Genomic DNA, 15917 nt, shown 5'->3' with positions numbered 1-15917 from the left:
AAGGGATCACGGCTCGTGGGTAAAGTGTACGACCTCTGCAGAGGGTTAGAAACTGGTATATCCGCTGTGCTCACGATTATGAACAGCCTTAGGAGCTCCTTTGATTAGAGATATTCTGGATACATTTATGACGATGATTTAATGATTATGGTTATAATTATAGATCTGCTTGTATTTCCTCTCTGAGGGAGTACCTTTTGGGATAATAACTTGGGATTATTGCTAAAACTTGGCTTCTACTAATAATAAATATGTGACGGACTAAAAGCAACTGCTCTGAGCTTCACCCCACATAAAGCTAGTCCACCTTAGCCAAACGGGACATTTGTTGAGTACGTTGATGTGTACTCATCATTGCTTAAACACAAAGCACTAGGTTGTCCACATTGCAACCCCTACTCAGGAGAAGATGGAGGCCATGCGGAGGACTTTCAGGAGTTTCAGGACTCCAAGGAGTTCTAGACTAGATTAGTGGCAAACCCCCCAGTCAGCTGCCTGTGAAGGCCTCGTCATTGCTGTGTTTCGCTTTAGCATTTCGATTACTATTTAAGTTAATGCTTATGTGGATGTCTCTGACTTCATGTTATTATTTGAGCACTGTGCAATGATGTTCAGTTATGTAATCACTGTGTACGTGAATTTTTTATCCTGGCACGTACATGGTTCGCATTCGGTTTGCCTTGCAAAATCGGGTGTGACAACTCACGAGCATGTAAATGTGTACTTCAACTCTAACCTGCATCAGCCAAGTCTAGTGTTGCTTTTGTTATAGGCACTAATTTTAGTCCACTAAAAGGTAATGGTCGGAGTTTATTATGGGTCTATAAATAGAATGATGTGATTTGCATTTCCCGCCACTCCTCCTGATTCGCCACTCTCCAAGCATCCTCTTGGTTCCCTCCGACCTCCGTCATTCCGCTTCGCCTCAGGTATCATCTCTTCACTAGAGAAGTAATCGTCGTAGTTCTCTTCCATTTTTGAGTTCTCTTTCCTTGTTGGTAGTCTTCTAGTCCTTCTTTGACAGGTCTCATCTCTTCACTAGAGAAGTAATCGTTGTAGTTCTCTTCCATTTTTGAGTTCTCTTTCCTTGTTGGTAGTCTTCTAGTCCTTCTTTGACCAATCCACTGGCACCACTCATGCGTGTGTTAAGAAACCCTAACGAAAGGTTGTATGTGCAAATACCACTTATACTCCTGAGGGGTCTCACATCTCTTTATAAAGGAATTTGTATCCCCTTATAAGATAGAGAAGAGAAAGAGGCCAAAGGCTCAACCCTACATCATGTGTCTTGTGTGTTCCTCTATGTGTGCGTGGGTTGCTGGGAACGAAACAGGCTTCTGTGACTCCTCGCGCCTCTACTTCTGACAAGAGGGAAGGGAGCGAATCTGGTGATCTGTGGTAATGTAGTTCTCAACACGTTATCAACACGTTCTGCCTCGATGTTTTTGTGGGATCAGATATGTATAAACTCTCCATCAAGTCGGTAGGTCTTCAGTCTAACCGAACTATCCTATGCGATAGACTTCGATTCCATCTCTAGGCAATCGAGCGGTATGTTTCTCTGAGTAGATTGGATCTGCTGCTCTTGGTCTGTTTATCGAGAAAGAAAGTTGTTGATTGTGTCCCTACGAACCGCGGCCATGGGAAGCCTCACCCACAGACGAGGAAGACAAAGCGTGGCGGAGATCATGCTCGCCCCTAAGTGACGCAAGATGCGCTCGACTCCTTGAGAGTAGCGATGCCCGATGAACGCGAATAACCATGGCACCATGTGCTCTAGATGGGCCGCTGCTAGGAGGCCACCTCGACAACGCGCGACATTAGCCATAATAGCAAATAGGGGTGGGCGTTTTAAAACCGAAAACCGAACTCGAACTGAACCCGAATAGACCGAATTGTCGGTCTATTCGGGTTTTCGGGTTCGGGTCCGGTTCCTATATGTGCTATATTTCTGAGTATGGGTTCGGGTTCGGCTCCTAATCTTTAAAACTTAAATAGACCGAATAACCCGAAATATAAAAGCTCTTAATATGTGATGATATTATTATATGATTTACGAACTTATTAGCTAGAAATAATGATATCATCTTAACGATAGTATATATATCTTTGTATGCTAATGTTTATAGTCACTTGTTGTAATAATACTACTTTCAATTAATTATTCATCATAGATATTTTAACAAAATATACTAGTCTCTCTACAATTCGGGTCTATTCAGTGGACCGAATAGACCGAACCGAAATTGTGAGTCTATTCGGGTTCGGTTCCAAAAATATTTTTGAAAATTTCGCTTCTCATTTTTCAGAACCCGAAATTTCACAAACCCGAATAGACCGAACCGAATTACCCTAATAGACCGAATGCCCAGCCCTAATAGCAAAAACCCAGATGGTTTAGGTGTTACTGGCAAAATATCCCCATCATACCAGAATAATAGAATATAATGATGTATCTTATTGATGAAGAATCCCTAATGGATTACAATCTTTGATGGACTTTTGTTTACCATCATAGAAGTTATAATGAATGAACGCCTAGAGCGATGCTTCATATTTAGAATATATACTATTGCACTATATTATCCCTAAGTCCTTGAAGGACTAGTTATTTGCTTTACACAACTATGTATACATTGTGGTGTATGATAGAATGAAAAGTGTAGCACCCCAACCTCATCCATCCTCATTGTCTAGATGAACAATGAGACACATACCTTGAAGAATATGTTTGAGTCATGAGGGATAGTGACATATGTCATCGTCAAGGGGAGCAAATGCTTAATATTGATCACAATTGTGAGACACTAAATATCAGATTGTATGCTCTGAAGGCGTCAGCTTGATGATCAATATATGAACCTTTATGGAAGTTTTTATCAGATATGTAGATCCAGTCGATCGAACACCACCAGTTAAAGTTGCTTATTTATGTTGATACGTGCAGTTACCTCGTGTATCTTAGAAGTGAGTTGATGTGAAGTTCCTGAATAATCCTGGCAACAATATGCAATTCACTTGCTAAATCTCTATGTGCATATATTTCTAGAAGAGGGTGTTTTGTCATATTGAAACAATTTTGCAGGAATCAAGGGGCACATTTCTAAATTTAAGCCCTTGTACAAGATTCAATGGAATCAAGATCTAGAAGATCAAATTATGTCGTGGTGACATTTATTGTGCTCTTTTCCCCTTAGTGAGTTTTCCTGAACCTTTTCATATAAGATTTTTAACGAGGCAATAAAGTGTAAATGCAATTTGCGTCAACATGCATTCTTTCTCCATATTTTTCCCATTGGGTTTTATGAGTTTTATTGAGGCATGTGTTGGTCGCGGTATTCGTGCAAGGGGGAGCGTTAAGAAACCCTAACGAAGGGTTATGTGAACAAATGCCACTTATACCCCTGAGGGACCTCACGTCTCTATATAAAGGAACATGTATCTCCTCACAAGATAGAAAAAAGAAAGAGACCAGAGTCCCAACCCTACATTTTATGTCCCGTGTGTTTCTCTCTATGTGCGTGTGTTACTAGTAAGGGAACAGGCTTCTACGACTCCTCGTGTCTCTACTACTTATGGGAGAAAAGTGAACGAATCTAATAATCCATAACATGGTGCACCTCTCCCCTGACCTCCCTCACGCGTCCCCCTCACGCTGGTCATTCCCCTCACCATCATGCGTGCACTGTGTCTTGATTGAGCGGGTCATTTGACCTAGGCCAAGCTAACAGCATCGTGTGAGGCCCACAAATTTCATCTTTTCATTTATTTTATCTATTTCTATTAGTTGTTTAGATGTAACAAATCACATGTTAGCCTATAAAATTATGTTATGAAACCATTCATTGAAAGAGCATATTTCAATCTTCATTTCACTTTACTCTTATTTATTGACGTCACTACTGAGAATAGTATAATAATCTAAAATAAGATTCTAAAATGAGACGAGAAACAAACATGCCATATTAATGAATAATTTTTAGAAACTAAATACTCCTTCCATTTCTTTTTAGTTGTCGTTGGATACAACTAAAACGAAAAAATAAAGACAGCTGCACGCGACACGAAAGTACAAAAACCAATCGACCTACTACAAGGTACTGTAGAATCGAGCACGAACAGGAACTCAACACGTGACACCTCATGCACAGCACGACTGTTTTTTGCTCTCCTCCTGCCTCCACTTATCCCAAGCTTAATTATTTCCACGCAGTTATACCTGAAAGGATCACGATGCCCAAGAGGGGGGTGAATTGGGCTTTTCTAAAAATCAACACTAATTAAAACCTAAGCAAGAGCTAAACAAGAGCCCAACTTCACCCCAACAACTAGCACTAAGAATATAATACTAGAAATGTAACAAAGCTAAGATAATACTTGCTAAACAAATACACAATGTAAAATGCTTGAATTAAGTGCGGAATGTAAAGCAAAGTTTAGAAGACTCCTCCAATTTTTTTCCCGAGGTATCGAAGAGTCGGCACTCTCCACTAGTCCTCGTTGGAGCACCCGCGCAAGGGTATCGCTCCCCCTTGGTCCTCGCAAGAACCAAGTGCTCACTACGAGATGATCCTTTGCCACTCCGGCGCGGTGGATCCCTCGAGACCGCTTACAAACTTGAGTCGGGTCACCAACAAGATCTTCACGGTGATCACCGAGCTCCCAACGCCACCAAGCCGTCTAGGTGATGCCGATCACCAAGAGTAACAAGCCGTAGACTTTCGCTTGACCAAGAGAAGCCTAATGCAAGTGGTGTGTGCTCTAGGTGGCTCTCACTAGCGCTAATGAGGAACAAGCGCGGATTATGATTCTCTAATCTCCTCACTAGGCTTTTGGTGCTTGCAATGCTCTACCAATGTGCTGGAATAAATGTGGAGTGCAAGACATTGAATATGGTGGGTGGAGGGGGTATAAATAGCCCTCACCCACCAACTAGCCGTTACAGGCAATTTACTGCGCGATGGCGCACCGGACAGTCCGGTGCGCCACCGGTGCGCCAACGGTGCGCCACCGGTGCGCCAACGGTCACTTCCAACGGCTAGTTCTGACAGAGAGCCGTTGGACTCATGGCGCACCGGACAGTGAACAGTCCACTGTCCGGTGCACACCGGACAGTCCGGTGCGGTGTCCGGTGCACCACTAAAATTCAACTCCGAATGCTGCGCTCTCGGGTTTCTGCGAAGGGGGAGACTCTGCCGTGGACCAGCCTGGCCCCACCTGGCAGAGGGTGCACCGGACAGTCCGGTGCACACCGGACAGTCCGGTGCCCCTAAGCCAGAAACACTAAGTCTTGTTTTTCAGCTGATTTTCAAATCGGTTTTCGTTCTAACTTGTGTGTGAGTTCTAGAGTGACACCTAGCACTGTATATGAGTGTGATTGTGCACCAACACTACACTAGAACTCTCTTGGTCAAACTACTCATCGACAACCCCTCTTTATAGTACGGCTAAAAGAGAATAAAAGACCTAACTAAATCGCGAGTGTCCACATCTCCTTGACACTCGGACTCCGTAGACCTTCACCTTTTGTTCCGTCGTTTTAGCCGTCGCTTCGAGTTCTTATTTCCGGGATTGTTTTCACCGTTGTAGTACTTCTACCTGTCATGCGACCTAACTTACCATTTGTCTCTGCAAAAACACACGTTAGTCACATATAATATTACGTTGTCATTAATCACTAAAACCAACCAGGGCCTAGATGTTTTCAATCTCCCCCTTTTTGGTGATTGATGACAACCCTACAAGTTTTGTGAGAGTAGTTTGTTTTGAAGATTCTGTCAATAGAAAGAGTGGTTAGTTATACTCAGTAATCTTTGACAGAAAGAATGTGTACCATAATAATAAGAGTGAGCGCATACACATCATAAGATTCTTGTTCATATAAAAAAGAAGGTAAATTAATGAAACAAGAGCTAGAAGACTGGTGATATGATATAAAGTGAAAACATAATACACACAGTCAATCATACGCAACGAGAGTATATGACGAGTTTGTGAGCCAAAAACATCAAGCTAGTACAGAGAGTAGCAGGCACATATATTACATCAAAATGACTCTGACTCTCTACTAACTCTCTAACTCCCCCTAGCTCTCACAACTCATATCTCTCCCCCTTTGGCGTCAAACACCAAAAGGGATCTGAACCTAAACGCCTGAAGCAGGAGGAGGCGGCGGGGGCGCATCCGGTCGAGGTCGAGGTAGCAGAGCGAACGCCGACGGAGGGTCAGAGTCAGTCTCGGATCCAGGATCTGCGGTAGAAGCTGGAGCTGGTACTGACTCGGACTGAGGCCGCGCTGCAGGAGCTACCGGAACAGAGGTGGTCACAGATACTGCCACAGCGGTAGTGGTAACAGCAGATGCTGGTGGCACTGGCGGCTGCGGACAGACAGAGCTGAGAACCGAAGAGGTGAACGCCAAAGTGACCGGCCAGAGCGGAGAGGTACCAACAGGGGGTCCAGACAAAATCGAAGGCACCACTGGAGCGTTAAGCGGAGGAGGCGGAGCAGACTGAACCGGAGGAGCTGATATACCAGAATGCTGAAGCATGAGAGCCATGAATGCCCTATTCTCTGCCCTATCCTGAATAAGCTGCTGCTGAAGTGCATCCTGCCTGTCCTGCATGCTCTGAAACATCGAGAGCATCGTCTCGGATAACCGGGCCTGCTCGGCTGCCAGGTTGGCCAGAATCGCCGCAAGAGCAGGGTCCATAGCCGGAGGAGGAGCAGGGGCAGCACGAGAACTCCCAGCCTCATGATCATGGGAGCGGGGAGGCATAGGAGGCGGAGGCGGAGGAGGAACCCCAAAATCATCATCATCATCATCATCATCAGCTGCTGTACCCTGAGTGTCAAACTGTCGTAGAGCAGCATCCTCGGCCTGAGAGTCAAACACAGAAGCAGAAGCAGGCACTGGAATCTCAGGAGCAGGGCGGTAAGATCCAAACACAAGGCGTGAGGCCTCAAGAGTGCTCTGAAATCGAGGTGGCTGAATCAGCTGCGCAAAGATGTGGCACAAGTAGTGAGCATAAGGTAGCTGCCGACGAGCACGAATCCCATCCAGAACGGTGTCCTCGATCTCATAGATCAGAAAGTCCACAACATCAAACTCAGAGTGGGATACCAGGGCACCAAGGAGCCAAAGCTGAATATGAGTGGTAGCCTCCCTGTATCCCATCCTCGGCAGGAGTGTCCGTCTGACGAGCTCATATAAGTACTTCGCTGCTGTAGTAAAGTCTGCTGGTGAACGTCGCGACCCATCTGTGAAAGGTGGGCGGAACAGAGCCGCGACGTGAGCTGTCCCTGGAGCCACACCGCCGTGAGGGCGACGAGGAGGATCAGAAGTACCGTAACAGAGGCTGTGAAGGCGAGTCGTCGACTCAGGGAATCCAAATAACTGTCGGATCTGACTGGCAGTGATCGTGACATCCTCGCGCTCAAAGCGGAACCTCATCCAGTGATGATCCGGGTCAATCCAAACAGAGGCATAGAAGACGCGGACCCACTCCTCAACATATCTGCCGCTGATAGACAGAAGGGTCAGGAGGCGAGGCAGATAGGTGAGATGCGCCTCAGACTCAGCACCTGCTGCAAGCAAAAAAGCTGGAAGATCCAATAGGCGGTGCACTCGCAGCGCTATCTGAGCAGACATCTGAGCTCTGAAGAAGGACTCCTGAATCCGTGTGCTGAAAAGAACACCTACTGCTAGGTCTCTCTGAGCTGGCAGACAAGACTCCACGGGTACGTACCTGAACCGACGTACCCGTGCTGCAGTAGCACGCTGAAGATCAAACAGACGAGGATCCGAAACCAGAGGACGGACCTCAGTCTCATCACGCTCCCGAAAGCGAGGTGGAGGGACAGGAGGAGCTGAAGCAGGAGCGGGAGCAGGGGAAGCAGTGGAAGCTGGCGTAGTGGAGGTAGTGGGTATGGCTGTGGAGGTGGATGGAGCAATAGGAGTGACGGGAGCAGGCAGAGTGGGTGGCGGAGTGGAAGCGGAGGTATGAGTGGAGGAGCGAGACCGGGAGGTGAGACGACGAGCACGGAATGCAATCTGATCGGATGGAACATGCGGCTGATCTCCAAGGGCAGCCTGCGCAGCGGCTGCGGCAGCTGCTGCCACTGCACGGGCCTCTCTGTCCGTACGCCGCTTCTTGCGGCCTTCCTGCTGCTCCAAATAGACAGTCTTGCCCTTCACCTGCCTGAAGGGGCGACGAGGGTCCTCGTCATCGCCACCCCCTGGCGCCGACGCATTCTTCGTGCGCGGTATCCTGAACTAATGTCTGCAAATGAGATAGAGAGACTAAGCACAGAGCAAAAATGACCGACAGATTTAGCAAAGAATGAGATGACTACCTGGAAAGCTCACACGAGATGTGACGATCCAGGCAGGACGGGAGACGGCACACGGTCAAACAAGGTCACTGAAATGACAGAAGAGGTGAGCACGTATTAGTCACATAGTCATAAGCATATGAAATGTGAATAAACACATACACAGAGAGATATGGCACGAGACGGGACGATCAAGAAGTCAAACGACGTGAAAACGGCGTTTGACAGACAAATAGTGACATAGGATGATTGGAATTCGAATTGAGGCACGAAACGATATGGGATTGAGCCGAGACTTCACGAATAGGTTTATATAGGTGAATATTAGTGAAGTGTGTGCTTGGTTTGAATTTAGGCAAAGAAAAAGGAATTAGGGCACTTGGCTCGGAAACGATCGCTCAAAACGGGAAATTTGGTGAAATTTAAGCCTGGGATCTCGGATTGCCGTGAAATTTGGCAAGGAAGTTGCTGGAAGTGTTGTGAAGGTGCCTGTAAAATTTGGGTTCAATTTGAGCAAGTTTGGCTGGTTTGGGTATTTTACGGAACACGTGGTGTGCGGAGTTCTAGGGTTTCGGTGAAAAGCGTATTTAGGGTGGGAAAACCCTCCCGAAGGAGCCAAGGACCTGCAGGGATATGTAATAGGGACAAAGGAACATATTCCACCAACTGGATTCATCGGATTTCACAGAAATTTGAAGGATTTGCAAAGGGGTGGTGCACTGCCTAAGAGACAGAGAGATAGAGAGGCAGGAGGGGGAGAAAACAGATCTGCTCACCGAGGGGGAAGAAGAGTCTGGCGAGGTTGCCGGAAGATCGCCGGAGATGGTGGCCGCCGGTGGAGATCGCCGGCGGGGGGGGGGGGGGAGTCGCCAGGGGAAACAGAGAACAGAGGGAGTCGCCAGGGGAAACAGAGAAGATGAGCCTCTGGCTCGGCTCTGCGGGCTGGAGGCATTTTTAAAAACGCGATATGGGCGCACCGGACAGTCTACAGTGCCTATCCGGTGCACACCGGACAGAGCACAGTAGCTGTCCGGTGAACCACCGGACAGCGCACAGGAGAATTGGATTTTAGCGCGCGGCTGCCGGTGCACCGGACATTGCACAGTGCAGTGTCCGGTGCACACCGGACTGTCCGGTGAGCCCAGACAGAGGGGAGTTTGGAAAATTTTGAATTTCTATCTAACTCCTAACCAAACCAAATCCCAACTTATAATCACACAAAATAACACTTGTTGGGACAGGTATTGGCACCCTCATATATTTTTCAAAATATTTCGCCATAGGCTAGATAATTTTTAGAGAAAATAGGCAAATGGTGAAATTTGCATTTTGGTTTGCACTCGGGGTTTTCATGAGTGATTTGAGTTTTGAATACTCCCCCTAAGTGCAGTACCTCATGCACATTTCAAGAATCAATAATTGCATAGAAAGTAAGAATTTAAGTGCTAAAAGCTTAAAACTAAGACTTGTCAGGTTTGACCCGAGTTAAGCTTTTTCACTCGCTTTGTTGGCGGTTATCTCAACTAGGTTAGACAAGTCCTAGATGCAATACAAGGAATTTAAATATGCAATGCAAGCTTGACAACACCATTTGACATTTCACATAAAATTTCTGAGATCAAGAATATTTAGTTCATTCCTCAACATGCAAAAGCGGGTCTTATCAAGTGGCTTAGTGAAAATGTCTGCTAATTGATCTTCCGACCTCACTCCTTCTAAAATGATATCTCCTTTAGCAACATGATCTCTAAGGAAGTGATGACGGATATCAATGTGCTTGGTGCGAGAGTGTTGTACAGGATTATTAGCAATTTTAACAGCACTCTCATTATCACACAACAAAGGTACCTTTTCTAGAACTACGCCATAGTCTAGAAGAGTTTGTTTCATATATAAAATCTGTGTGCAACAGGCACCTGCGGCAATGTATTCCGCTTCGGCAGTTGACAAGGCAACACTATTTTGCTTTTTGGATGTCCATGAAACTAGTGATCTACCAAGCAGATGGCATCCCCCAGAAGTACTTTTCCTATCAATTTTGCAACCGGCATAATCCGAATCGGAATAGCCAATTAAATCAAAAGTAGCTCCTTTGGGATACCACAGACCAACGCTTGTGGTGTGCCTGAGATACCTAAGAATTCTCTTAACAGCGCGAAGATGAGCTTTCTTAGGATTAGATTGGAATCTAGCACACATGCAAACACTGAACATAATATCGGGCCTAGATGCGGTAAGGTACAATAAACTACCAATCATAGAACGGTAGAGAGTTTGATTAACCGGGTTACCTCCCTCATCTAAGTCGAGATGTCCATTTGTAGGCATGGGGGTCTTGATTGGTTTGCACTTCTCCATGTTGAACCTTTTCAACAAGTCTTTGGTATACTTCTCTTGTGAGAGAAAGTTACCATCTTTCATTTGCTTGACTTGAAAGCCGAGGAAGTATGTCAGCTCACCAATCATTGACATCTCGAACTCCTTCGACATCAACTCACCAAATTCCTTGCAATGATAGTCATTTGTCGAGCCAAAGATTATATCATCAACATATACTTGACAAATGAAAATATCACTGTTATGTTTCTTTGTGAAGAGAGTTGTGTCGACGGTCCCGATCTTGAAGCCCTTTTCGATGAGGAAGTCGCGAAGACGCTCATACCAAGCCCTTGGAGCTTGCTTTAGCCCATAAAGCGCCTTGGACAACCTGTAAGCATGGTTAGGATATCTAGGGTCTTCAAATCCAGGCGGTTGCTCAACATATACAAGTTCATTTATGAAGCCATTTAAAAATGCACTTTTTACATCCATTTGATAAAGTTTTATATCATAGCATGATGCATATGCAAGTAGGATACGGATGGCTTCCAGTCGAGCAACCGGTGCAAAGGTCTCTCCAAAATCTAAGCCTTCAACCTGAGAGAATCCCTTTGCGACAAGTCTTGCCTTGTTTCTTACAATCACACCTTGATCATCTTGTTTGTTTCTGAACACCCACTTTGTTCCAATGATTCTTGCATCTTGTGGGGGCTTCTCCAGGGTCCAAACTTCGTTACGGGTGAAGTTGTTAAGTTCTTCATGCATGGCATTCACCCAGTCCGGATCCTGTAGCGCCTCATCTATACAAGTAGGCTCAACACAATAAACAAAAGAGTGATGTTCAATAAAATTAGCATGTTTATGTGATCGAGTAATAACCCCTTGTGAAGGACTCCCGATGATTTGGTTTTGAGGATGAGCTTGAAGTAGTGATGAGTTTCTCCTGTCAACCACTTGGGAAGAAGATCCTGGAGCATCAACATCTTCGGCTTGTACCCTTGCTTGTTCATGAGAGACAAATGTATCTTCATTTGCATGCCTCTCATCTTTTTCATCAACATGTGGTACATTTGATGAAGAAGGCCTGTCAATGATTTGCACCTCTTCTTCATCTTCTTTTGGTTTGATAGCTCCAATAGGCATGTTCTTCATTGCTTCCCTAAGTGGCTCATCACCTACATCATCAAGATTTTCAAGTGCTCCTTGGGAGCCATTAGTCTCATCAAATTCCACATCATATGTTTCTTCTACCACGCCAGTGGCATGGTTGAATACTCGATATGCTTTGGACTTTAATGAATAACCCAAAAGAAAACCAATATCACAACGTCTTTGAAACTTCCCTAGGTGATGGCGTTTCTTGTAGATGTAGCATTTGCACCCAAATACCCGGAAGAAGGAGACGTCTGGCTTTTTCCCATTTAGCAGTTCATAAGGAGTCTTCGCAAGTAGCCGGTGAGGAAATGGCCTGTTTGATGCATAACAAGCAGTGTTGACAGCTTCGGCCCAAAACCTCTCCGGTGTGTTATACTCATCAATCATAGTTCTTGCAAGGGTGATCAAGGTCCTATTTTTCCTTTCAACAACTCCATTTTGTTGAGGTGTATATGTGGCAGATACTTCATGCTTGATCCCAATTTCATCACAGTACTCATGAATGTTGGTGTTGTCAAATTCTTTGCCATTGTCACTTCTAATCTTCTTAATCTTGCAATCAAATTCATTTTGTGCTTTCTTGGCAAACTTCTTGAATATAGATGCAACTTCAGATTTGTCATGGAGAAAGAACACCCAAGTGTATCTTGAGAAGTCATCAACAATCACTAGACAGTAGAGGTTACCACCGGCACTGACATAATTTGTAGGTCCAAATAAATCCATATGAAGTAGTTCCAGTGGCCTTGATGTTGACATGAAAGCTTTAGTAGGATGTGTATTAGCAACTTGCTTTCCAGCTTGACATGCACTGCATGGCTTGTCTTTTTCAAACACCACATCCTTTAATCCTCTAACCATATCTTTCTTTAATACCTTCTTGAGTGTGCTCATCCCAACATGTGCAAGCCTCCTATGCCAAAGCCATCCAAGAGAAGCTTTGGTGAAAAGGCAAGTTCTTAAGTCTGCATCTTCTGAAGTGAAATCCACTAAATAGAGGTTGTTGTATCTAAATCCCTTGAATACCATTGATTCATCATCCATTTTTGTTACAATAACCTCTGATGGAGTGAATAAGCATTGAAGTCCAAGATCACAGAGTTGTCCCACTGATAATAAATTGAAGCTCAAAGGCGCAACTAAAAGAACATTTGATATTGATAAATCATTTGAGATTGCCACCTTGCCAAGTCCTTGCACTTTTCCTTTTGAATTGTCTCCAAATGTGATTTTATCTTGACCATCAACATTCTCATCTAGTGAGGTGAACATCCGTGGGTTGCCTGTCATATGTTGTGTGCATCCACTGTCAATAACCCAATGGCTCCCACCGGTCTTGTAGTTCACCTACATTCACAGACAATTCAAGCTGAGTTTTGAGGGCCCTATATTGCATAGGACCAGTGACTCTCTCAATTAAGGACTTTGCCACCCAGATTTGTCTAGGTCTACTCTTATTTGGTGGACCTAGGAATGTAACCTTAATCTTTCCATTTGCCACCTTTCTTAGAACATAGTGAGCATTGAAAGCAAATGGTCTTGAGTGCTTAGGCAAGGAAGTTGGTGGTTTAGCTTTGCAGTTGTGGGCAAAATGACCTTCATTTCCACACTCAAAGCATTTGATAGGCTTGTGAGTCTGCTTTGGCTTGTATTGAGTGATAGCTTTCTTTTGCACAAAAGCATTGTATCCAATACCACTCTTGTTATTTTTCATAACAGTGTTCATAAGCAGTTCATTTTGGAGGTATTGACCCTTGTTGAACTTTTGCACACTTGTTGCAAGATGTTCATTTTCACTTTTTAGTTTCTTGACCTCATTCTTAAGCCTTTGATTATCCACTGCCAACTCATTGTTGAAATCATTGTTCTCAATAGCAACTTTTCCTCTAGTAGTTGCATCAGTCAAGTAATTCTTCAATTTTTGGTTGTCTAAAGTCAGGACTTCAACTTTTTCAGTCAATTCAGCATGTAGACTAGTTTGCTCTTCTTGAATCAAATCATCACATGAGGTTGCTACATCAAGCTTAACAACAGGGTTAATAGCCTCATGTGTTTTGCAAGATAAAAGTTCATTTTCAACAAGAAGATTGTCATGATCAAATTTAATTTGAGTATAGTCTTCCTTGATTTTTACTAGTCTATTTTGCAACTCCCTATTAGCTTCATTTAATTTGTCATATTTTCCCTTAGCATCTTTTAGGGAGTTTGTGAGCTCATTTACAGTTGATGACATAGTTTTATTTTCTTCTTTTATTTCATCACTAGCCTTTATAACTATGTCATACTTGGCATTTAAAGATTCATTTTCATTTTTCAACCTATCACATTTAGCTTTTGACTTTCTAATGATTTGAGTATATTCTTTGAGTAAGTCAGCTAACTCATCATATGAAGGTGAAGCAAATTCTTCATCACTATCACCATCACTATCATCATCAATATTAATATCATTTTGTACCTTTCGTTCACCCCTAGCCATGAGGCATAGGTGAGAAGTGGATGATGGCGATGGTGGTGGTGAAGAGAAGTCCCCGGCGATGGCCGCAACTTTTTCATCATTCTCTTCTTCACTTGAAGAAGACCCACTTGATGATTCGATGTCGGTGAGCCAGTCGCCAACAATATATGCCTTTCCATTCTTCTTCTTGTGGAACCTCTTTTGCTTCCCATCCTTCCTCTTGAAGAATTTCTTTTCCTTCTTTTCATCATCGCTGTCATCTTCTTTCTTGCCCTTGAACTTATTCTTCTTGGGCTTGTTACATTGATGAGCAAGATGACCAAGCTCACCACAGTTGTAGCAGTCCATCTCAGAAATAGGCTTTCTTTTGTTGGAAAAGAACTTCTTCTTTCTTGAATCAAATTTGATGCCTTCTCTATTTAGCTTCTTCAACATCTTGGTGGTCTTTCTTACCATCAAGGCAATGTTTGCATCAAGGTCATCATCACTTGAGGATTCTTCCTCAACTTGTATTTTTGCTTTTCCTTTTCTTTCATGATTTGCTTTGAGAGCCAAATCCTTTCTTTTGGAAGATGATTCTTCTTTGTCGTTGATGTGCATGTACATTTCATGGGCATTGATCTTTCCCAAAATTTGTGTAGGTGTGGTAACTGAAAGATCCATTTGATGTAGCACAGTGACAATGTGTCCATATTTGTCTATTGGGAGGACACTGAGAATCTTCCTCACAACATCCGGTTGAGAGATTTGAGTAAGCCCCAATCCATTGACTTCCTCTACAAGAATATTAAGTCGTGAGTACATAGCATTTGCATTTTCATTTGTAAGCATTTCAAAAGAATTTAACTTTCGCATGGCTATGTGATATCTTTCCTCACGTTCACTTCTAGTTCCTTCATGTAGAGCACAAATGTCCATCCACAAATCATGAGCATTTTTATGATTCCTTACTCTATTGAACACATCTTTGCAAGGCCTCTAAAAAGGGTGTTTTTGGCCTTAGCATTCCATTTCTCATAATTGAACTCATCACCTACAAGATTTGTGGGATCTCTAGGTTCGGGGAACCCTTGTGTGGCGGCTTTATAGACACCAATGTCTATAGCCTCTAAGTATGCTTCCATACGAATTTTCCAATAAGGAAAATCGTCACCATCAAAAACGGGAGGAGGTCCATCCCCACCGGACATCGTAACTCTAGCGGTTAAGCTAATCTATGAGCAACAAGGCTCTGATACCAATTGAAAGGATCACGATGCCCAAGAGGGGGGGTGAATTGGGCTTTTCTAAAAATCAACACTAATTAAAACCTAAGCAAGAGCTAAACAAGAGCCCAACTTCACCCCAACAACTAGCACTAAGAATATAATACTAGAAATGTAACAAAGCTAAGATAATACTTGCTAAACAAATACACAATGTAAAATGCTTGAATTAAGTGCGGAATGTAAAGCAAAGTTTAGAAGACTCCTCCAATTTTTTCCCGAGGTATCGAAGAGTCGGCACTCTCCACTAGTCCTCGTTGGAGCACCCGCGCAAGGGTATCGCTCCCCCTTGGTCCTCGCAAGAACCAAGTGCTCACTACGAGATGATCCTTTGCCACTCCGGCGCGGTGGATCCCTCGAGACCGCTTACAAACTTGAGTCGGGTCACC

Source organism: Zea mays, chromosome 1, assembly GCF_902167145.1.
Source record: "Zea mays cultivar B73 chromosome 1, Zm-B73-REFERENCE-NAM-5.0, whole genome shotgun sequence".
In the NCBI taxonomy this organism is placed as follows: domain Eukaryota; kingdom Viridiplantae; phylum Streptophyta; class Magnoliopsida; order Poales; family Poaceae; genus Zea; species Zea mays.
Note: the sequence above shows the minus strand (reverse complement) of the source record.